This window comes from Sarcophilus harrisii, chromosome 4 (genome assembly GCF_902635505.1).
Source record: "Sarcophilus harrisii chromosome 4, mSarHar1.11, whole genome shotgun sequence".
Lineage (NCBI taxonomy): Eukaryota > Metazoa > Chordata > Mammalia > Dasyuromorphia > Dasyuridae > Sarcophilus > Sarcophilus harrisii.
Window position 1 is genome coordinate 236479709 of NC_045429.1, and position 26631 is coordinate 236506339.

The 26631-nt window shown below is 33.0% G+C and overlaps 1 protein-coding gene across 3 annotated transcripts in view; it reads right to left on the bottom strand.

Annotated features, from left to right (window-relative positions):
- The window catches only part of KCNQ5 (potassium voltage-gated channel subfamily Q member 5), a 622012-nt gene that overhangs the window by 253170 nt on the left and 342211 nt on the right, over window positions 1-26631 (bottom strand). The gene's annotated exons all lie outside the window — the stretch shown is intronic.

Here is a 26631-nt window from a genome sequence, read left to right on the forward strand (position 1 = left end):
TTCCATCCATCTCTGTCACAAATTGGCTGTGTAAAAAATGGGCAAGCAAATCACTTAACTTCTTATTGTTCTGGGTAGCTTCCTAAACTTATAAATTTCAGGAAAGGTGCTGCCTCATTTCAATAAAGGGTTTCATCATCCAGAAATTCTCTGTTTCCACTGAAACCCCAAGTCTGGTTCCTACTAGTCCTAGTCTATATTCATATAATGAATTTGAGCTGAATTATGTTTTTTTTTGTATTTTCTAAGAGCATATAGAAATTGGTATTTATGTTTTAGTTTATGCTTATAGAGTAAGAGTTTAAGAAACACAATATAGGGAGACCTACAAAGCCCTTAGTTTTCAATGCTATTATGTCTTTGGAACCACATTGGTTTGGATCTCTAATCCCTACCACTATTCAATATTATGGCACCAAAGTACTGTCCCAATAAAGAGATTTCTTAATTTAATAGAAAACTCAAATTGCCAAATTAAAAACACATGAGCTCTCCTCTTAGTTTTTTTAAAAAATAAACTCCCTATGAACTCACGACTTTCCATTCATAATAAAATTATTTTAAAAACACATCATGGATAATATTATTATTGTAACAATGAGCTATTTATACTCTATACATTTATAGAACCTAATTTGATATGAAAGCCTTCACAAACATCACCATTCATTGCATTCACTAACCATTTGGGTTGAATAGGAAAATAAAAAAGAAATTTTATGGACAAGGAAGAATAAATCACCACCACAGTAGTTTAGATTAGAAATTTAGGTGAAAAATCAAATTTTGCCCCAAGAAATCTAATAATTTCATGATTTTTGGAATTTTGAGGGTTATCCTTTGTCAGTAGAGAAAATAGATGGACTTTTGAGCATCTTCTAATTTTCATTTTGCCAATAAGAGTAGGAGCTAAATGTGACTTGTGAGTAGTCTCATGATTATAGTGGGTCATGAATAGTCATGATTTTTTAGTCCTTGCTCACTGAAGCATCTTATGTCCCACTACCACTGACTTTACTATGATGGGTGGTACAGAGGGCACTTCCTATCTGTCTTTCTGGTATATTTAGATTCCACTCTTATACTGTCAGTCAATGGCTTATATAAACACAGACTAAAGACGGAAAGACGAGAAGCTCTTTATCTTCCTGGGGCATACTTTATGAAAAAAAAATTCATATCTGCCCAAGATTTTGATAAATGGAGCAAGATGTTCACAGGAAGCCATTGAACTAGGTACTGAACTCTTTTGATAAAGTAGGGCAAATGGCCTGGGGACTCAGTCAATTATCACCAGGTCAGGATAAGATGATATATCTAGATAAAATAAAACTTTGAAGAGAAATGGTGAGTGATGGTGGCAAAAGAAATGCATAGGATTGTCAGTGAATACATATCTTCTTTCTCTCCCTATATTTCATGGGGCAGAGATACATTCAGTATTATGGATGGCTAGGGATGAGGGTATACAGGAATGTTGTATCTTATGGGGAGGGAGTTAGGATTCTATGTAAGAAGATGGAAAAAGTACAAGAAAAGAAAAGGTATGGTACAGTAGTTAATGAGATACCTTCAGAGTAGAGTAGATCTGGGATGAAGTCCTGCCACCGACACATACTGATTATATGACTCTGATCAGGGTACTTCACAATTGAGCAGACAAGTCTCTTACGCCATAACATGCAGAATATTATGTTTTTAGAATAGAATAGAATGAGGAATTCCCTATACCAATGTGGAAAGAAGGTATATAAAGCAGAAGTAAAATATAGGTGGTTTGTTAATAAAAGAGCTAGAGTTATACTAGGAGAAGACAATTCAACCTCTAAGTCTGTATGCATGTATCTTTTAAAGATGTTTGGTGGCAGGTGGTTAAGTACTGTAAACCATTTGGTTTTGGGTCCTCATTGATTATATGGCAATTAGTGCATTGACATGACAACTAGGTGGCGCAGTGGTTAGAGTCAGGAAGTCATCTTCCTGGCTTCAAATCCATCCCTCCAACCCCCATACTTAGTAGTTGTGTGCCCTTGAGCAAGTCACTTAACCCAGTTTGCTTCAGTTTTCTCATCTATAAAATGAGCTGGAGAAAGACATGGCAAACCATTCCAATATCTTTGCTAAGAAAAGCCCAAATAGGATCATGAAGAGCTAGGTGCAACTGAGAACAATTGAACAATAATAATAAAAAACTCAGTTATCCTCCCTATAGAACATGGCCTAAAGCAGTGGTGTTAAACTTAGACTGATGGGAGGAGCACTAAAAGTATGTAAGGATCACTGCTGGATGCTTTGTGATCCTTAGATCACAAAGGCTAAAAAATCTTTTAGCTAGAAAAGGCTAAGAAAACTGGCTAGAAAACCAATATTAATATCCACTCTGTTCTATTTTTTAAATTTGTTAAATATTTCCTATTTATATGGTTCTGCTGCCAATGGAAAATTCATAAGAAATATAAATCTCACATTTGATATCCATGACCCAGAAGATAGTGAGGTCATCTCCCCCCCATCACCAGGCAAATTGAGGTTAAGTGACTTGTCCAGGGTCACACAGCTAGGAAGTGTTAAGAGTCTGAGATTAGATTTGAACTCAGGTCCTTCTGACTTCAGGGCTGGTGCTCTATCCACTTCACCACCTACCTGATCTTAAAATGAGAAAGTCCTAGGTTTATCTTGTTTCTGGAATTTGCTGACTATGTGATCCTGGGTAACTCATTTAACTTCTCATTTTTCCAGATAATTTTATGATAAGTAGATTATGAACTACACTGGTTTTCTCATCTGGAATTTCCCTATATTAATAATATTACATATCTTCTCATATTCCCTGTTTCTGAACAAGGACACCTCTGTCCTAGAATGGAGTTCCATTTCTCAAATACTTCAGGTCAATTTGTGTCTTAATATTTGTGTTGACATCCCCAATAGTACCCTAAATACCACTTTCTCAATGTCTTTGATTTTCAATATCTGTACCTTCATTCCTCCTTAAAGGGGAGGGGTGTCCTTAATCTTGTAGTTATCATCATCATTCACAAGTGTTATATTTACCCAAACTAAACTATGGGATTCATGTACCCATCTATAACTTGGAATCACAGGACCATAGCTCTAAAGTTGAAAAGTATTTTACAGGTTACTTAACAAAATCTGCTCATTTTACAATGATGAACTTGACATCCCATTAGCAGAGGTTAGATTCAAATCCAGGTTCCATATCTCTAAGTTCAGCACTTTTTCTCTGTATTTTCTATCTTCTATCTATCCTCTTATCCTAAAATTTAGCTCAAGTGCCATTTTCTACAAAAAAACTATTGGTTGGATAACTATAATAATTTACTAATAGGTCTTTCTGTGTCTAGCCTCTTTTCCCTCTCCAATCCATCCTTTATAGAACTGCTAAACTGGTATTAAATTTTTTTATATCTTCTACCATGATACTCTTCTGTCAAGAAACCTTAGTGACTACTTATTCTTGCTAGGATAAAACACAAACTCCTATATTGGACATTTAAAGCCCTTCACAGTCTGTCTCCAACATATTATTCTAGATTTATTTTGCAGTATCCTTCTTTTTACTCTACATTTTCACAATAGTCAGAAAGTGAAGAAGTGATGGAAACACTACATAACAAATTTAGGTTAGATAATAAGAATTTCCTGTTATGATAAATTTACTAGATAGAGTAACTTGTTAAAAAGCCCAAGTCCTTGGAAACCAACTCATTCCTTCTAATCATGAGTGAAGAAGGCAATCTAGAATTATGAAAAACTAGGACAGCTAGGTGGCACAGTGGATAGTCAGGAGGACCTGAATTCAAATCTAGTCTCAGACACTTAACACTTCCTAGTTGTGTGACCTCAGCAAAAATAAGTACATATTAAAAACTGGTCTATTTGTATTCCTTATAGGTTATTATAATTATTATTTTTTACCATTTTCTTTCTCTGTATCTTTGTATAGATTGTCTCACATTCTGATAATATTCTCTCTTTTTAATTCCATTTCTTAGAATCTCTACTCCCTTTCAAAACTTAATTTCAAGAACCATTTCCTACATGAGGTTTTCTTGATGCCCCCAGTTGTTAATGTTCCCATATTTCTTGAACTTGCTTTGTATTTTGTTGTTCAGTTGTTTTAGTCACACCCAACTCTATGTGAGTTACCGGAATGGTTTGCCATTTCCTTTTCCAGCTAATTTTAAATGACTTATCCAGGGTCACACAGCTAGTAAGTGACTGAGGGCATATATGAACTCAGGTCTTCCTGACCCCAGTCCTGTTTTTTAATACATTTTGTCAACTATTTAACTTGCTTTGTATTTATTTTGTATCATATTTAGACTTGCTTGCTTACTTTCAGTAGAACTTGATAATTTCATTATTATCTTTGCAATCTTAGCACCTAGAATAGTGCCTAGGTGACAACTAACTGCTTGTATATTTACATATCAAAATATTCCATAGGATGGAAATTTAAACAATTAACTTTCTCAACGATGATAAAAAGGGTTATCTTGAATAATAAACACATTAACTTCATTGCATATATAATGAAGCTTCAATGGTAACAAATATAATTTTGAAGTTGTGAAGCCTGTTTTCAGTACGTCTAGTCCATTTTGACCATATAGACAACTGTAGTACCATGAATTGAAAGCAGATTCTGACACATATTTGTTGGATGACTCTGGGAAAGACATTTAAACTCTCAGTGTTAGGGAACTCATTACAATAACAGATTGCAGATAAGTGACTTAGTTCCATTGTAGAAGTATCTTCATTTGAGAATACAGTCTATCAACTTTATTTTAACTACATTCATCTTATAAAAGATATAGCATCAATGATGAAAGAAAAAAACAACTAGTGTTGAGAAACTAAATATTTAAAAGCAATAAGGGAGAGAAAGTAAATTAAGATATATAAATAATTATTCTATAAATTCAGCAATTTATCAAAATTTCCCTTTATATGAGTTTACTGAAAATTTAGTTATTTTACTTTTAATGACAAATTAGTTCTAGATCATGTTCACTAATTTTCAGATGATCATTAACATTCTTTGAATACCACATAATTTCTGAAGATTCATGATGAATAAGTACAGGTGTTTCTGTATGTTATTAATAAAAACATGCTATTATTAACTCAGTTGCCTGATTAATTAGAAGCCTCAAAGAACTGGAAAATGATTGATATTTTCTATAATCTGCTGTTGGAAGATTTAGCAACTAAAAATAATGTTGCCTCACCGAGACTATGGTTGCCTTTATCTAATCCTCACAAATTCTTGACATTATAATCTCTCATTTGAGTTTATGATCTGAAATAATTTTAGCTCAGGTTCTATTAAATACATGTTACATGGTATACAGTGAAAGGAAAAGTTGTTTCATGAGAAATAAGCATTTATTAAGGGTTAACTGTGTGCTGAACACTGTGCTAAGCAATGGGGATATACATACAAATAAAAAGAAAGACACCTTAAAAGGAGTTTTTATTCTAATTGAAATAGGCAATACACCAGAGGGAGAAAAAAAGCCTCGAGGGAGAATTGAGTGGGGAAGAAGCTGAAGGTATTCTGCATAACAGCGTGACTTTGAAGTCTAGAAAGTCAGGAATAGGACCAAGAGGAGAATGAAGGCTGTCTGGCCATTCCACAGAATACTGGAATAAATAGGAGAAGAGGGGCAGGCCTTGATTTAGAATTAATAGGAGATTTTCAGAAACTAAACTGCACATTTAATGCTTCTTTAAAAAAGAACAGGTGACAATAACATGTATTACTAGGCTAGAACTTCAGTTCCTATTTAAATTGCAAATGAGAAGAAACTGTCTTTTCTTTTAATGCTGAAGCATCAATGGAGTTTTTGGGAAAGGTTCTGAAATAGATTACCTAATTTTCCTCATCTCCCTTTAGAACAATTTGATTCTGTGCGTTTAGTGTGCCAACTAAACTTGGATCTGTATGTTTGTAAACTGAAAGATTAAAAAAATGTAATCATTAAGAATTATCTCCACCTATACTACTGGCTATTTTATGCCTTGAAAATAAGCAAACCAATTCAACTATTTTTCTTGAAAATGGCTCAACTGGGTAGTGTGGATTGATGCAGCCCAAGACTTAATAGGCTAATTTTTTTGCCCAGTCATTTAGTGATCTCATTAGTGTGGGGGTTCTTACCACGGAGGAACTTTGCAAGCTTATAATGCCTTTGAAGATAATTCTTGATTTGTTGTGCACTCTACCCTTACCCCTTCAGTCTCTTCCTCTCATCTCACCTCCCACCTCCAATTCAATACTGAGCAACTTCTTTGAAATAGATAGACTGGTTCTTGGACAAGAGATCCATATATGTCAACATTTATAGACATAAATGAAGTTTTACCATCTTGGTTGATCCTGCCAGGATGAAGGGGACAAAACCTTTCATATATTCATAAGTCATAGATTTTGAATTGTAATGGACCTTAGAGACCACTGAGTTCAATTCCCCTCATTTTAGAGATGAAGAAATGGAGGCCAAAATTAAATGGTTTAGCCAAGTTCACTCAGCTATTATCTGTGGCAGGACTTGAATTCAGGCTTTCTTGATTTTAATCTAACACTAGAACTTGGAATCAGAGTCACAATAAGGCATCAGACTAGGACTTAAATATTTGAGTAATAACTTCAGCCAAAACAGCTGATCTGATAGCCAAGCCAGAAGGTACATCAGAAGTCAATTAGTCCAACTCTCTTATTTGACAGGTAAGGAAACTGAGTTTCACAGAAGTTAAGTTACTTGCCCATGGATAAGAAATTAGTAAGTAGGACAATGTGGATTTGAATTTGATTTGAACTCAAGTTTCTTTACTCAAAATTCAATGCATTTTTGCTCTACTGCATGGAGAGAATGACTGATTTAGTGACTTTCCCTAGGTCACAAAGCTAGCCTATATCAGAGGCAGAATTTGAATAAGGTCTTCCTAGCTTCTAGGCTAATCCTCTATGCATTACTCATGCTCCTTTTCTATAAACTATAATCTATGAATATTAAGGGAAAGCTGTTAAATCAGTTTTTTTCCCTTTAAAGAACACAATTGTCACTTTGTCTAAAGAATTGATACACTATTTAAATTGTAATTTTTTTTTTTTTTTGCAAATGACCCAGAAATTTAGTACATAATTAGGGTATGGCAACAGGGATTTTTTTCTGCATTTGCATCAATTTTTTTCATACCTTTTTGTAGTTAATCCCTTGAATTTCTGATGGGCACAGCACACGATTGAATTTGTTACAGCTGCCAAATTGACAGCTGTGTAGCTGATGTGTCAAGTGTCCCCAAAGTTTTACATTTTTATTTGGAGCACTGTTAATCCACCCATTGAACACTTGGTCACATGCAAAATCAGTGAAGGATAACGACACTGTCATGTATTTGTGTAGAAACATTCTCTGAGGAAAAGGTGTCATATTGTTATTCTAGGTCAATGATTGTTAAAAATTTTGTTTTGTTGATTTCTGGAAAACATGACCAAGAAAGTGAAAAGGAAGGTTGTATTTAAGAAATGTCTGTTTTGGACTCAATATGTAGAATGAGGCTTGAATTCCGGAAGTAGCCAAATTGGCAATTTGTTGACTTGATTAGGCTTATTTGTTAAAAAGGATTTGCTTTATTTTGTTTTTCAGCAGGGCAGGAGGTAGGAGGGAGAAAAATGCTTTTTAATTAAAAATATGTAAATAAAATAAAATAAAAGAGAAAGTATATATTTATTAATAATTATCTTGAAAAGTATAAAGTTGAAGATGTTGATGCTTTTATTTTTCACTGGCTAAATAATCTTTCCTCTTTTTATTAGAAAACAATACACTAAATCTGTGACTAGGTGGAAAGATTGTTTCCAATTGAAATGTTTTTTAGGATTTAGTGATGTTTTTTCCCTCATAGAAAAGCATAAAATTTTATACAATAGCTCTTGCTCAGATGATCATAATTTCTTGGCTTCAACATTTTGGTTGTTGAGTCTTTTATAGTTGTAATCTAACCCTTTGAGATCCTATTTGGGTTTTCTTGGAAAAGATAATGGAATAGTTTGCCATTTCCTTCTCCAGCTCATTTTTCAGATAATGAAATTGAAGTAAATGACTGGACCAGGCTTACACAGTTAGTAAACATTTGAGGCCAGATTTGAACTCAGGAAGATGAGTCCTCCTAATTTTATAGTACTCTCTCTACTGCACATCTAGATGCTAGATCTAAATACATTTAATACCATTACCTCTCTTTCAGTCTTGAAAATGAAATTAATAACAATAAGCCTTCTAGAATCTCAGAAAATGAGATATTCAGACGCCTCATATCTGTCACGTCCTACTACTGATCCACTTTTCTTTTCATCACCTCAGGGAGAGGAAAGATGGTAGATAAACAGTTGTGGAGGAAATATACAAAGGTTAGAGGTGTGAGAAATGGAAAAAGGCCCCATCAAACAAATTGGATGAAAGAAATCATGCAACACCTTTTGTGACTTTTTTTGAGATGTGTGTGCAGATTTGTGATTTTATCAAGGTAGGGAAGTTGAGAGATAACAATATTATCTCCTGACACACAGTTACAACTAAACTGCAATATAATTTTACAAACTTACTTGAAATCACTAAATAGTTAAGTTATTTATACTTAGTTACAGAGAGAGAGTGTGTAGGTCAGAGACAGGATGATCCAGTTCTTTCTAACTCTGACTATATCTTATGTCATATTGCCACTTAAGAAAACACAAGATTCAGAGAAATGACCCATTCAAAGTAAAAAAGAAAGTAACAAGGCTTAGACTCAAACTCAGGCCTTCTAATTTCTTTATCTGGTGTTCTTTCATTATACCTCCTATTAGAGCTAGAAATAAGATTTTTTTCCTCTGAAATTTCAACTAGTTTGACTAAAATAATTTTTATTATTAATGATAATGGAAGACATTTGCATAGTAGTGAAATGATTAAAACACTATATTTAGAGTTGAAAACATTCTTTTTAAAGCTAAATTCTGCCAGTTGGGCAGCTAGGTGATGAAGTGGATAGAGTGCAGGGCCTGGAGTCAGGAGTACCTAACTTCACATCTGGTCTCAGACACTTAATATCTGTGTGACTGTGGACAAGTCACTTGATCCTGTTGGTCTCAGTTTCCAAATATATAAAATAAATTCTTCTTCTTCTTCTTCTTCTTCTTCTTCTTCTTCTTCTTCTTCTTCTTCTTCTTCTTCTTCTTCTTCTTCTTCTTCTTCTTCTTCTTCTTCTTCTTCTTCTTCTTCTTCTTCTTCCTCCTCTTCTTCCTCTTCTTCCTCTTCTTCTTCTTCTTCTTCTTCTTCCTCTTCTTCTTCTTCCTTCTTCTCTTCCTCCTCCACTGTTTCCTCCCCCCCTCCCTCTTAGTCTGTCAGTCTGTGTGCCTCTCTTTGTCTCTCATAGAGATAGTTATTTTGTGAATATCAAGAGGGCAAAGGAAATCTGAAATTTTTGCTTAGGGGCCCAGTATTTAACCTCAGCCAATTATGGAAAATATTATCTATCAGCCTTGATAGAATTGTGATCAAAACCCCATAACAAAAGAATGTGCCCTGTAAAAATGTCCTTTTAAAATTCCTAAAACAGAAAATAAGAATCTCTGGAATTTTAGAATGGTTGGAATGAAATTACAGACCTTTATTTCCTCCCCTTGCTTGATGAGGCCATCAGTGCTTTGGTCAGATCCTTGTATTCAGTACTCAGTCCAAACCCTTGAAATCTTGCTTACTCTGTGATTATCTTGGAGCCCAGACAGGTTTTTGGTAGAGCCCTCAGGGTTCAGCTAAATGAGAGTGTCAGAGCACTTCCATCCTTAGTAAGCCAAACTTGACTCTACCCTCTCACCAGCCAATCCCAAGCACTCTTTTAGTGCTTAACAAATAGGGAAACAACAGTAATAATGACAACACCGTACCATACATTTCAAGGGCTTGTTTCTTTATTGTACAAGGATTAGAGGGTTTTGACAAAGAGTAGCTATTATAGTCTTATCAATGTAGTTTTGAAATAGCATTGCTAATAGGGATAACCCTTTTTTAAATTTTAATTTTAAATAAAAATTAGCAATTTAAATCACATCCAATTATAGGGCTAGAACTTGCATATTTATGCCTCATGATGTGCACTGGGAACTAGTCACTGTGAAAAAAAATGTGTTTTTGACATATATCTTTCCTAGGTGGAATCATTACTGATGCTCTGAGGAAGGAGCATTACTGATGCTCTTTTTCATTCTTGACCTCTTCCTCACCCAGTACTACTCTGCATTTACTATGTATATTTTTTAGTTTTCTATATACATGTTATTTCTTCCTAGAAGAAAAGAGTTCTTTTAGAACAAGGACTATTTTATCTTTCATTTTCTTCTTTCTATACAACACAGCAACTGGCACATAGTGAGCAATAAATGCTTATTGAACAAAATAAACAAACACGTAAATAAATAAATGAATAAATAAACACATTGTAAATATACAGTTTTTTTCTCAATTGTTTCAGTTGTCTGTGACACTTCATAACCTCTTTTTTTTTCAGTGAAGATGCTAGAATGGTTTGCCATTTCTTTCTTCAGTTCTCATATTCTAGAGGAAAGATGAGGAAACTGAGACAAACAGGGATTATTGTTATGGGTCACACAGTTAGTAAGTGTCTAAGGTTAGATTTGAATTCAAGAAGATGAGTCTTCCTGTCTCCAAGCTCTGTGATTTATCCACTTTGCTAATTAGGAACCCTGTACATGTATACACATACAAACACATCTGTATATATGTATGTAGATATGTGTATATACATTTTTAAATAGATATGTAAGCTGGCATTGTATAGTGCTGTAAAGTTTGCAAAGCATTTTATCCTCAAAAGAACCCTGTAAAGTAGGAGCTATTAATGGTCCCATTTTACAGATGAGAAACCTGAAGCAGACAGAGGTTAAGTAGCTTGCCCAAAGTCACATCTGATAAGAAATCCAGCTGTAGAGTCTGGATGACCTATGCTTAGACCCTTCCTCTCACACATACTATTTCTGTGATTACAAGAAAGTCATTTAACTTCTCAGTATAACTTTCAAGCAAGTGCTGACTTGAGTTGATAGAAGAGTTCATACTAGGACTTCCTCATACTAATGAAATCAAAGGTTGTGGTGATAAACATATCATATACATATGAGTATATATATATATATATATATATATATATATATGTATATATGTGTGTGTGTGTCTGTGTGCGTCTTAAAAAGTTTTTAAAAATAGAATAAGAAGTTTTAAGCTTTAATTGCTGAAGTAACAAAAGTGAAATAAAGCAAGAAGGTAGTGTTCTGGATATGAAGTGAGCTCTTTTTTTCTTCTGTTTTCTGTCTGATTTAGGTGAGGCTAGCGAATTGCTCCAATTCTCCTATTCAGTTTTTAGAAAGGGATGTTTCCTGTTTTGTTACAGTCATATCTACAAGAAAGGATTGTTAAGACAACAAAGCAATTATGCACATTGGTCTGAATATCAGATTCTTAATTTGGGAAACATTTTATTTGATTTGTTTCAAGGTAGTGAATCCTGCTATTTGCCTTCACATTTATTTGCTTGTTTTCTAGAATATTTTTTTTTTCTTTTTTGTTCTGGTGTCTTCTAAAGTCTTTCTTATACAGTTTTTAGACTCATGATTGGCAGTTCAATGAAGTTAGTAGACAAGGAAGGATGCTAAGAGAAATCAGGAAAATGTATCTGCCTGTTTGTATTTGGAGTGTGTGTGTGAAAATGGCAAATACAGTTTTAGGAACTAAAATACTATTGAAAGGTGATGGATCAGAGAATATAAATAGGTGACAATATTATGTAGGTATGTATGATATTCAGAATGAAAAATGGACTTAAATACACATGACTATAATAAAATTTTGTAACAATATCAATGTGGAATGGGAGACACTGGCACCCAGCATAGTGTACCCCCATCAAAGAAAGCATTGTGCTCTATGAACAAAGGAGAATTGCAGCAACTCAAAAGAAATATGATGTGCAAATTTAGAGGCATCTTCACTCCAAATGTTATATGGACTATTTATGCTTGACTTGTGGTAGAGACTTCTGTGGTCATATTAATTTGACTAGTCAATTGTACCTTGATTCCAACATAGTGATGTCATTTTGGTCCTCTTCAAGAATGAGGGACAACAACTAATTTAAAACAACATACTCAATGACTATAATAAGATAAATAAAAATACTACAAGGAAGCAAAACCATGAGAAACTACAATGACCTATCTTGGTGCCAGAGAACAAATAATGAAACACACAGTAGCGTGGGTTAGTAAAAAAAAAAATCTTGGATTTAAAACCATGAGTGTCTGGTCTAAAAGTTGCTTTTGCCAGTAAAAATGTGACTAGGGATAATATATACAATCAGTTGAATATAGAAATCTATCTTAGCCAATAGGGAAGTAAGAAAGGGAAAGATTACCCAAAAGAGGTGTGACTCCTGACAGAAGGAAGAGTAGATCTGGGGAAGATGGTAGACAAAAGTAAGAAACTGGCAAGGAGGGAAAGAGTGAAAGGAAAGCGAGAACAAACTGGACAAAATATAAAATTGAGGAAAATACACAGGTAGTAATCATAACTGTGAATGTGAAAGGGATGAACTTTCCCATAAAAATGGAAGTAGATAGCAGAGTGGATTAAAAACCAGAATCCTATAATATGTTGTTTACAAAAAACACACTGAGGCAGAGAGACACACAGAGAATAAAGGTAAGGAGCTAGAGCAAAATCTACTATGCATCAGCTGATTTTTTTTAATTTTTATTTTTTTAAAGCAGATATTAGACAAATTAAAAGCAAAAACAGATCTAATCAAATGATATAAGGAAGAAAACTACATTTTGAGAAAAGGTACCATAAACAATGAAGCAATATCAATAATAAACATATATGCGCCAGGTAGAATAAAATCCAAGAAGTTAAGTGCATTATAGAAAAAAATAGAGATTAAAACCATACTAATGGAGGTACCTCAACTGTTCCCTCTCAGAACTTGATAAATCTAACCAAAAATAAACAAGAAAGAAACTAAGAAAATAAATAGAATATTAGAAACCATAAGCAAATTAGAGGGATAAGGAATTGTCTATTTGTAAGACCTATGGGAATGGAAAAAATTCATGACCAAAAAAGAGATGCAAAACATTACAAAATGCAAAGTAGGTGCTTTTGATTATACTAGACTAAAAACAAAACCAATGAAACTAAGAGTAGAATGAAAGCAGAAATCTGGGAAACAATATCTTCAGCAATTATCTTTGATAAAGGTCTCATTTCTCAAATATATAGAAAAAGGAGTCAAATTTATAAGAATACAAACCATCCCCCAATTGATAAATGGTCAAAAGATATGAATAAGAAGTTTTCAGATGAAGAAATCAAAGCAATTTATAGGCATATGAAGAAGTGCTCTAAATCACTTTTTCATACCACCTTACATTTATCAGATTGGCCAATATGAGTATAAAGGAAAGTGATAAGTGGTAGAGAAGATATGGGAAAATTGGGACACTAACGTACAGCTGGTGGAGTTGTGAATTGATCCAACCGTTCTGGAGAACAATTTAGAACTATGTCCAAAGGGCAACCCAACTGTGCATACCAAAAATAAAAAGATAAAATGAGAAATCTCCAGCAATACCACTGCTAGGTCTACATCCCAAAGAGATCATAAAAAAAGGAAAAAGGACTTAAATGTTCAAAAATATTTATAGTAGCCTTTTCATAGTGACAAAATATTGGATATTGATATTGAGAGGATGTTCATTATTTGGGGAATAGCTGAACAAATTGTAATATATGAATATAATGGAACACTATTATGCAATAAGAAATAATAAAAGGCAGATTTCAGAAAGACTTGGAAAGACTTGTACAAACTAATACCAATTGAAAGCAGCAGAACTAGGAAAACATATACAGCATCAGCAACACTGTGTAATGATCAACTATGATTGACTCAGCTCTTCTCTGCAACAATGATCCAAGACAAATACAAAGGACATATGAAGGAAGTTGCTATACATTACCAGATAAAGACTGATAGATTATTAATGCAGATTGAGACATATATTTTTAACTTTTTTCTTGTTTTTTTTTTCTCTTTGATTTTTCTTCTCTCACAACTGTAATTAATAAGAAAATATTTTATATAATAGCACATATATAAACTATATTAATTGCCTATTAGCTTTGGAAGGAGAGAGGAGAGAAACCTTTAAAATATTTTTAAAATTTTTATAAATAAAATATTATTTATTTAAATATTAATTTTTATTTAATTATTTTTATATTTATAATATATTTATATTAATTATATTAATATTATTAAATATTAAAAATAAATTAAAATACAATTAAAAAATAAATAATAAATAAATTTAAATTTAAAAAATTTAAAAAATATTTTAAAATAAAAAAGTAAACCTTTTGCATTGATTCTTTTTAGCTTTCAGATATTTTTGTATAGTATCTGAAGACTCCAATTTTATGTCAATATCTGTATCTGTATTTCTACCTATATCTACATCTATGTGACAGATAGGTGGTATAATAGATAGTATACCTGATCTAGAGGCAGGAAAACTCATCTTTCTGAGTGGAAATCTAGCCTCAGACACTTATTAGTTGTGTGGCCCTGGCAAATCACTCAACCATATCTGCCTCAGCTTTCTCATATAAAATGAGCTACACAAGGAAATGGTAAACCACTGCAGAACCTCTGCTAGGAAAACCCCACATGGGATCCTAAAAAGTCATGATTGACATGACTGAATAACAACAAGAAAAATACATATAATATATACCAAAGTGGAACAGTGGAATGAGCATTAGGTTTTGAGTTAGAAGATGTCCTTAAATCTTGACTTTGTATTTTTATTATCTTTTTGATTAAAACAAATATCAAAACATTTCTGGTCCTGTTTTCCTAATTTAGAAAAAGAGAGATTGGATTGAATGAATGATAAAATCTTTGCCAAGTCAAAATCCCCGATCCTAATGAGGGTATTGAAATTGATAAGGAGACATGAATAGCAATAAAAAAAAAGAAGGGAGTTAAATTTTAAGAACCATGTGGATTGTAGCCTGTGATTCTCAGGCACAAGAACATTATCTGTTCTCTGAGATACTGAGATTGTACTAATACAAAGAAGAAATTTTGGAGTATGGAAATCCTTGCAAAATGATAATATTGAAAAAATACTTCCAGGTTATTTACAATCCCCCAAACATGCTAATCTTTCAAGGATCAGGTGATTTTATTGACCTGAGAGAGTCCTTTACTTTCACACAGTGAAACCAGCATATCTCAGTGGACTATCTTCATGAGTATCTGACAAAAATTATCTCCTGGTGGCTATCGTTCTGGTAATGAGCAAACAGAAACTTTGCTCTTTGAATGACTGATATCTTGTTCAAAACCAAGCCTTGTTCCTGTAGCTTTTCCAGCTTGTTATACCCTGTCAGAGTTTGTACTCATTAATATTTCTGTTTGTTGTTCAGTCATGTAATCTTATGAATCCATTTGGGATTTTCTTGACAAAAAAATACTGGAGTGGTCTATTATTTATTCATCTTCCATTTTGTCATTTTGCCCATTTTGTCTGATGATCAGGGGTTAAGTAACTTGCCTAAATTCACACAGCTAAGAAGTATCTGAAGCTAGATTTGAACTCAGGTTTACCAGGTCCAGTGCTTTATTCACTGTCACCAGCTGCTTCACTCAGTATAGCTGTCAATAATCTATGTTTAGGGCAATTCCACAGTGTGGTGAGATCCTGGGGAAGGACTTTAGTGGAGTATTCCCTTTTTAATTCTATGTTAACAAAATATTTTCCAAATAATCTTTTTGGAGATATCATTTTTCATTGTAGAAACATTTCTGAGATTATGTGTGATTTAATATCAATGAGGGAAAAAGGATATTTTGAAAGTAATAAAATTCTGTTAATTCCATCATTGTGAAAGTATATCCATTCTGTAAAGTAGATAGATGTACTATGGACATTTTCTATCTGTTCCTTCTAGTTCTGGCAGAATTACACAGGCACCTCTTAGGAGAGATAACTGTTAATGCTTTGAGTTCTTTCTGTGATGTTAGGTTATTGTTTTTCCATCATATTTGACTCTTTGTGACCCCATCTGGAGTTTTCTTGGGAAAGATACTGGAGTGATTTGCCATTTATTTTATAAACGAGGAAACTGAAGTAAACAAGCTTAAGTAATTACTGGGAGTCCACAGCTAGGAAGTGTTTGAGGCCAGATTTGAACTTGGGTCCCCCTGACTATAGACTCAGAACTCTATCCTGGGAAAGATCTTTGCTTAAAAAGCCAAGGTCTCCTATTGCATCCAGGGCCAGATTACTATGTCTTGCCACTTACCTCTGATGACTCTGAAAAAAAAGAGTGAAAGTGATGACTTTGCACAGCTCTGCCTCACACAAATTCAATTCACTTACAAGTAAAGACACTCTCCTGATAGCAATTCTCTCCAGAATAAAGGACCACCAACATCCCCACCAACAACAATGATGTTAGGCAGTCTGGAAGTTTCCTCATTCTTTAGTTTATTCATTAAGAAATAGGTGTCATAATTTATATCTTTGAAGAAGATTATAAAAATAAATTACAGCGCAAGAAATATACACAAATATACTTCTGATCCCCAAATTTAGCACTCTTTCCATGGTATCACAATGCTGATCAGGTTGGACATGGGAAATTAACCATGTGAACTTCAGCAAGCTATTTAACCTCTTTTTGCTTTATTTCTTAATCTAGAAAATAATAAAAAGGGATTAGATGCCCTCTAATTGATAAACAAATATTTATTAAGCACTCCAATCAACCTGGCACTGAGATAGGTCCTGAAGAAACAGAGAAAAGGACCTCTTTATCTCAAAAACTATAATTTACAATTCTAATTCAAAATTATCCAACAATTTATGGGCTACTTCTGTATGTCAAAAGCACTGTAATAAACACTCTGGATATCCAAAAAAAAAGACATGAATAACATTTCAATCTGATAACTAATTGGTTAATTATTTCTTTAATTGGTAATTCAATCAAGTTGGTTTCCTTTGGAAACCTGTGTATTTTATTTTATTCATTTAAAAATATTATTCTGAGAAGGGGTCCCTAGGGTTCACTGGACTGCTAAAGGGTTCCATGAAACAAACAATGTTAAGAACCTCTGACATCTGACACAGAATAAAAACAGACCTGAATCTTAAGAGCACTCACCCAAAGCACAGGGGAAGGTGAATGGAATAGCCTGTCTTCATCCTGAAAGTAGGAACAATCTTTTATTTCAAATAAGATTTTCATTTTGGGAAAGTTGATAGCTATCCTGAAATGCAATTCTTTTTATATCTATCTCTAAGATTCTAGATACCTTCAAAACTCAGCTTATGGGCCACTCACTTATTACCTTGTATTTTTTTTTTTGCCTCTTCTATACATATAGATGTTGTGTATATAAACTTTTAGGACATCATATACACATACACAATGTATTATATATATGCATATATATATGTTCACAAACATTTTGTATATATATATATATATAATCATACCTCTGTGTGTATGCTTCTTTATTTAGATCAAATAAAGATGAATAAATAGCAGAGTACTTCAGTATCTTTGCCAAGAAAACCCTAAGGTCATGAAATATTGGACATGACTGAACAACAACAAACAAAAATACTAATGAGTATAAGCTTTGACAGGATATACCAAACTGGGAAGGCTAAAGGAACAAAGCTTGGTTTTGAACAATATATTGGTCATTCAAAGAGCAAAGTTTCTGCTCACCACAGAAGGATGGATGGCCAATAGGCAATAATTTTTGTTAGCCGCTACTGAGCTATATCTATGTGGCAGGTAGAGGGCATAGTAGATAGTTATATACACAAAGACATATACACACATACAGAAAGGTAGTTTCTTGAAGGAGATAGGTGGTCCAATCACTGGAGTGCTTGACCTAGAATCAGGAAGATCATAGTTCAAATTCATCCTCAGACATTTACTAGCTGTGTGATCCTGGGTAAGTTACTTAATCTCTGTTCTCAATTTCCTCAACTATAAAATAGGTATAATAATAATAGCTACCTCATAGGGTTGTTGTGTGGATTAAATGAGGTATTTATTTGTAAGTTGCTTAGCACAGTGCCTAACACTTAGTAGATGCTATATGAATCTTATTACCTTCCCTTCTTTAAAGGCAGATACTATTTAATTTCTCTCTTTGTATCCTCAGTACCTAGCAGAGTATTCAACATACAGCAGGCACTTAATAATTGCTTGATTTATTGACTGAAGAGAGGAAAATTTCAGCAGTCTAGAGGCCTAATTGCTCTTTACTATTTAATACCTGCAATCTCCATATGTTCACACCTTGTGCCACCTGGATATTTTATTTGAAAGTTATAGTTTAATCTTTTAAAACAAAATAAAGACCTTAAAGACTCAGCTTCTGAAATTGATTTTTTCAACTTGTCAAAAATTAGAGTAATTAAATAAATTACAAACAAACTTGATATGGTTGCTCTTTCTACCTGTTTTGGAGTTATTGTGAAGATTGAAACTTCAAGGGCATTCTCTTACTAAAATCTGTTTCTAAATGAAAAAGTTACATTTTGGTTTCCTTTACATCATTCAATTGATTCATAATCTATTTTCTGTTTGAGAAAGATCAAAGTGGCTTATGGGAAGTTAAAATTTTTTTTCCCCCTCCTTTGGGTTAAAAAACAGGTTGGAATAATGAATTGAGCTAAATAAAGTTGCAAAAACATGTTGATAACTAAAATAGATTGCAAAGCATCTTTGCCAATAGTAAACATAAAAGACTTTTTGTTTGAGGCATCAGTTTCATCCATATTCATATTTCTACACTAATTGGGAAAACTGAGTGATCATTTTAAATTGATATAAATATATTCCTTTACTTTCTTTGATGCGTTGATACTGTTACCTTTGCAAATACAGGTACATGAAAAGTATTAGATGATAAAAGTCTAATTAGGGACTCAAACAATTGCTTCCCTATACTCCTGTTAGATACAATACAGACTACATATGGTTCTGCAAATCATAAATCTTACTCTCTTTACATTTTTAAAAACTGAAATGTGATTACAAGGAAATGGATACCATATTATGAAGTATTTTATACAAATTCATTTCAGCTCTGGATACAAGTACAGATTATTTTCTATACCACAGTACTGCTAATGCAGGTAGAAGTCAATTAAGAAGAAAATGTGGTGTTTTAAGTAGAACTCTGGATTTGGGTTCAAATCCTGCCTCAGACACTACTAACTCTGTGACCACGGGCAAATCACTCAATTTCTCTGATCTTCAGTTTCGTTATCTGTAAAATGAAGGGACTTGATGACCTCTTATCTTCCTTATAGCTCTAAAGCTATGATTCTAGGAATCAAAATAGTTCTCTACATGATAAGTGTAACAAGATGAGATATTATAGGGTTTCAGAGACTCTCAAAGATTATCTGCTTGAGAACCACAACTCTAGACAATAATTTATACTAAAGAGACCTGGTAGTTTTATGGGATTATAAACTCAATAAAAATACAAGACTAAAACATGACAGTATTGTGATATGATCTTATTAATTTAATATTTTCCCTACATTTAAAATATTTTTAATGTTTTTAAATTTTTGAATTCTAGGTTCTCTCTGTTATCCCTATCCTAATTAAGAAACCACATATGAAGTTATGCAAAACATTTCCATAAAAGTCATGTTGTGAAAGATAACACAGATCTCCCATCCTAATTAAAAAACTCTAAAGAAAAAATAAAGCTTAAAAAATTAAAAGAAGAGAGATAGAGAGATAGACAGAGAGAGAATGCTTCAATTTGTAATCACTCACAATCAGTTCCTTTTCTGAGTATGGATAGGATTTTTCATCATGTTTTTCAGAGTAGTTGTGGATCATTGTACTGCTGAGAATAGCAAAGCCATTCATAGTTGGTCATGTGATCTTAAATGACATGAACAGAAACATAATGGGAGAATGATATTTCTGTTATGTTCTGCTCAGGTTAGGCCAATGTGAGGTAATATATTTAGTTACGGTACCATCTTTAAGAAAGAAAATTGACAAGGTGATAGGTGTTCATAGGAAGGTGATCAAGATGGAAAGAAGGCTGGAAACCATGTCACATGAGGATTAGTATAATGAATTGGAGATGTTTAGTTTAGAGAATTGCATGGCAATGGGAGGGTATAGTTTAGACCATGGAGGTGGAGAGACAACTTTATGTGGTTGAGAAACAGAAATTAAATGTGCTTTTGCTGTTTTTAGCTGGAAGAACTAAGAATATAAGATAAAGGAGCATTCCATTCCAATTAAAGAAAAAAGTTCCTCAAAATTAGAAAAGTCCATTTTAGGAAGAAGGGGATTTTATATCATGAAGGTTCACATGGAGGCTAGATTACCATTGATTTGTTGTGGTATAGAATAAGACTTTTAAAACTTTTTAAAATTTACAAAGTCTTTTTTGCCTGAGAAATTTTTACATGAACCCAGATAAATAAGTATATAAAATAGATATACAAGACAAGCATTAACTTGACAATAAATCATAATTCCATAACCTCCATATTGAGTTACAAGACCCAATCTGGGGTTATGAACCATAATTTAAGAAGCTGACGTACAGAATAGATTTGTCTTCCTATATGAATGGGAGTAGATGTCCTCTTTCCAGTCTAAAATTTTGTGTCATGACATAACAACTAAAATAGACTGGGAAATGGACAAGAAAACACAAGACATTTGTTTTTGACAGATTCTCCTAAAAGTTTCACTAGATAAGAATCGACAATTTCTTAACATTAACGAAGTGTAAGAAAATTAATTCAGCAACCATAAAATAGCATTCAGTTTATTGTACCACATATGAAAAATTTTAAGAAAAATGGAAAGACATACATCAAACAGTAAAGCAAAGATAGTAAAACCAAGAGAACATATGCAATAACTATAGTATTGTTATACTATACGATAACACTAAAAGGCAGGCAGTATGTTGAATTGTCAACAATCTGAATCCTGCATGAAGGATGAATAAGGACTAAATAATGAGGACTAAATAACATCCCTTCTTCTTCTTTGCAGAAGGGTAGGAATCCAAAACTGGAATGCAGTATACTTTGTTAGATGTGATTACTGTATCAATTGGTTATGCTTTTTTGTTTTTGGTTAAAAAGAAGGCTTTAGTGAGAAATGAGTGTTAAGAGGAAAAGTCTATGCTAGAAAAATAAAAACAGCAACAAAAATTTAAAAAAATCAGGAAAAGGAATATTTCTTACTATAAGATATTAGGAGAGACTGTGTTGCATGGTGGCTAAAGAGTTGGTCATGGAACCAGGAAGAACTGGATTTGAATCCAGGCTCTAACACATTAAGTGTGAATCTGGACAAGTCACTTACCTTTTCAATGCTCTAGATAACTCTGAACAATGAGAAGGTGCTGATATGATGAGAAGGTACTAGCTTGAATTGGTAGAGGAACTATCCTTGCCTGAAAGTTCCCTCTTCAATAAAATAGCAGATCTAGTTTCTATTCCCTTTCCCTATAGGGCATTCAACAACGAGGAGACTTGCTAACATATTCATTCAATATTATATATAATTTAGAAAATCAAGAAACATTCTTGTTTAGACATTAGTAAAAATATGTTTTTATATTAGGAAAGCATTTTTTGAAATGTAGAAGTAATTTCTTTTAAAATACTGTCATATTTCAATCATTGCATATATCCCCAATTGATAAATGGTTAAAAATATAAATATGTAATTCTCCAGGGAAGAATTCAGATTGAGAATCATAAGAAAAATTATCCAAATCATTAATAATTAAAAGAATATAAATTAAAGCAATTTGTAGGTTCCATTTCACATCCACGAAGTTGGCAAATTAGATAAAAAATATTCAATATTATAGGGGCTATAAGTGGACAATGACCTTAATACATTGTTGGTGGTGTTGCTAATTTATCTAGTCATTCTGGGAGCATATTGGAACTATGCCTTCTAAAGTTATTAAACTATTACCCTTTTGACTCTGTAATACCATTACTAGCACTACAATCCAAAGAGGGCAAAGAATAAGAAAAAAGGTCATATGTGTGAAAAAAATATTTAAAATATCTCTATTTTTGTGTTGTGACAGAAGACTGAACATTAAAAGAATATCATCAACTAGGGAAAGGCTTAACCAATTAAAGTAGAAGAGTGTAATGGAATGCGGTCATGTCATAAGAAAGGGAGTTTTTGGAGAAAACTGGGAAAATTTGTATGGAGTGATGAAAAGTGAAGTAAGCAAAACCAGAACTTTCCTCCCCTATAATATCAACATTGTAATTTTGAAAAGATTTAAGAACTCTGAAAAAAACAATGATTATCTAGGATTCCAAAAGACACAAGATAAAGAATACTATCTCCTGACAGAGGAAATAGATTAATATGCAGGAAAAACTACAGGAATCTATTTTGATAGACCATAATTTTTTTTCTCCACTTTTGACCAGAGAGAGGGGAAGAAGGAAAGACAGGAAGGAGAAAAAAATTAATGCAATAATTGAAAAAAGTACTTAATTAAAAAGAATCATTGCATATTTTAATTTTTAAAGATAAGAAATTGCTAGCAAAGAACATTAAAAAAAAGTTAATATGAAGAGCATTTAAAATTCTTTGTACCTCTGAATGAATTTATAACCAAACCCCGAAGCATTCTAAATGGTAGAAAATGGTACTAGCTATGATGTTCCATATATTCTTCTTGATTTTATTTTTTATGTGGCAGATTTCACATTCATACTTTGAAATGCCAGAGTATTAAGTTCAAAAAAATGCCACTGAGCATTCAAGTTCAAAAAGTGAAATTTATTACCTTTTAAAAAGTGGTTTTGGAGAGTATGTAGACATTCCCTTCAAATCTCATGTGTTCTTTTTAAAGAGAATAGGCTCTCATCACTATTTTCCTTCCTGTTTGTTGTCTATCACTTTTTTCAGAATGAGGTATTATTATGTTTTCCATTCTGAGTTGATAAAAAGTAAGTAAACTTAAGTATTTTTGAAAATATACTACTGTAGGAGAATATGGTAAAAGTGCAAATGACTGATAATAGGAGTATGCTCTGTGATCACTCTTTCAAACTCTCAAATGTACTTTGATACCCAAATTAAAAATGGGCAATACGAGTAACAGGTAATCTCGATGTTTCTGTTCAAGGATTAGCTACATATTTGATTATGAAAAAGAACAAAGGCTACTCTTTTCAAAATTAACTACATTCAAAGATGACCTGATTTGCTGCAGGGACAAAGGTTAATGAAGAAATGTAAAGAAAGGGTCAGCGACTCTATTAGTCATGTAATGAGCTTCCCCAAATTGTGAATAACATTGGAATTATATGATCATCAGGTCAATGAAGCATCTTTCTTGATTACTAAGTCAGAAGACAGCTTGAATAGCAGATTTGATTTGAACAAGCAAATCCATCAATGACTCATTCATTTACTGCATTCAATCATTTCCACAGCTGGTATGAACATTTGTTATATTTCAAATGAACAGAAGTCAACGTGTTACATTAATTACCTTACTAAAGCAATTAATGTAAGCAACATATGCATAAACATTATCAAGTAGAATTGCATATGGTTAATTAAAGTTTCCCTTAAAGGAGACCTCTTTAACCTTACTTCAAGTACCATTTGAGAAAAGGTTCCTTTAAAATGGCCAGATGGCTTGGTTGTGGTGATTAACTGAATCACATTAATGACATCAAAAGGGAGCTAAAACCACATAGCTTACTATTTGGTTAACGGCAAACATGCTTTCTAATACTCTGGTTATTTTCAAGAGGATTTAGACATCCCAGGCTAGCTAAGATACTTAAAATCCAAATTTTGGAGTTAGTTTTTCTGTAACCAAATATGGCATTATAAGTTTAGGAAATTAGCAGTAAGTAAATCTCAACTGAATTTATCCTAGTGAATTTTATGTTAAGACAACATGTAACATAGCTTCTTCTGACTGAAAAGTTTTATCTGTTTTTCAAAGTTAGCTATTTTAGAACTCTCATTTTAATTAATTTCATCCATTCACTCATTCATTCATTCATCCATTTAGACGACTAACAAATTTATAAGACGCTATTTCTGCCTCAGACTTTCCATTGCAAGATTGTATTTAATGATATAGACAAGCTGGTTTGACTTTATATTCTCAAAATACCTTCAATCACTATGGCTGCTAGCAATTCTATGTTATAAATTATTAAAATGTCAAACTTCCTCAATTTTTAAAAGACTCATTTTTTCTTTAGAGATCATAACCTGTAATTGATGCAAACAATAAATCAATAAACTGTTCCAGATACCTTAGTAGCCTATATTTGTGAGTTAATGTAGTTGGAGATAAATTTACCACCTGGTAGTCCATCTGGGGATGAGCCTCCCCCAACTCATTTAAGCTGTTCTTGGAGGAACGGCTCAAAAAACATTCATGACATTACCAGAATCCTCAAAGCATTTCCAGTTTGATATGACTTGTCAGATTTGTGTTCCTCTAATATAGCTTTGGAGAAGTCAAGATTCATAGGAAGGACTGAAACTATTTTGGTGAATATTATCTTTTCTCCCAACCCCCATCAAACACATTCTTTAGATTCCACTCTACCATCACTGTCCTCTTAAAAAGCTTATCAGCAGGAAACGTCCCAGAAAAGACTTTAGCTTTGGTATTGACACTTCATTAGAATCCTTAGAAGTCTCTGTCCCTTGTTTGGAGAGTTGGAAGGAAGAACAAAAAACCTCCTAGTCCATTAGTTGGATTCTTTGGATTCTACTACATCATCATCATGCCCCATTCTGAATACCTTCTCTTACCCCTCTTTCTCTCTGCGTTTTTGTGTTTTCTTTCATTATTAGAGTATGAACTTCTTGAGGGCAGAGACTTTCTTTTTCTGTTTTGTAACTCCAGTACTAATAGTGCAGCACTTGGCACAGAATAGTCACTTAACAAATACATATTATGTTGTAACTTATCCTATTTATACCTTTGCTCTCTCACCATTTTCTTATTAAGGCTCCTATCTGTTTCTTTAAATATAGTCCATTTTATTATTTCTGCTCAATCATATTTTTGAAGATTCATGATAGCAATACATAGAAATGACTTTGTTCCTTCAATGATTGTTTTATTCATTGTTTTTAACAATAATAAAAATTTTCCAGATCTCTATAGTTTCTTGGCTAACTGAAAATGCTGGCAGGTAGTTTTTGTGCCAATGGGAAGTAGCAGAGTGGGTGGCCTGTTCAGAATGACCAGTGGATCTTATTTCACAGAGTTCCTCTTCTGTCCTTCATATATGGTTTTTAATTCCCTTTCCCTCACTTGGGCAGAATAAGCATTTAATGTCTGAACCTTCTCAGGTTTACTCCAATTCAGAGAATTTTAGAATTAAAAGGGACCTTTGAAAAAATTTAGTCTCACTTGTTGATTTCGTAAATGATTGAATGGAAGCCCTGAAAGATAGAGTTGCCCAAGATTGAAACAGCAGCCTCAGTTCTATTTCAATTTCTATATGGACATTGGATGATGAATTTAATCATATTGTGTCATTCAAAAACTCATAAACTAGAAAGAAACTACAAAAGGGATTATATTTTAAATCTCTTATTATCATTAACAAATATTCATTAAGTGCTTACTATGTGAATTTGGTGTTTATTGTCTCCAATTTATGAAATATGATATGCAAAATATAATGGAATAATGTTATACTGTGAGAAACAACACATTTGAAGAACTTAGAAAAACTTTTGCAGACTTCATTGAACTCATGCAGAGGGAAATAAAGAGAACCAGAAAATCTATATATCTATACATACACAATCAAAACATGCAGGAAACAATATTGAAAGATTCCTGAACTTTTCTCAATGCAGAGATTGACTGTGACTTCAGAGGATTGACAGTGAAACACATTCTTGTAGAAGGGTGGTGGATGGGTGGCTATGGGGTGAAGGAGACCCCTGGGACACAGCTATTGTGTTGATTTGTTTTCAAAATTTTTTTGTTACAAGATGAATTATTGTGATGTCACAGCTGTATTAAAAGTGAACATCAACAAATCATTTAATAAAAAAGAATGATTTTTAAATACTTAAAGTCTTCATAGAACCCACTGTGCTTAGAGCAAATTTACTCCATCATTTTGGTATGTAAATTCCTTTATTGTAAGATTGATTAAAATAACTTTTATTTCATTACATGCTCTTTTTCTACTTTTATAAAATGAGAGTGAAGACCTAACAGTGCCTTTTCCAATCATGTTAGGGTGTGCCTACAATTCTATTATCCTCATAGTTCCTAAATATGCATTTTCTTTTCCTAATTTGGTTAGGTCAGTGTGCCTTCAATGAATTTTAATAACCCTTTCTACTAATTTTGATGATTTGAACTATCTACCTACACATTTTCAAATATAACTTGATTTATAGA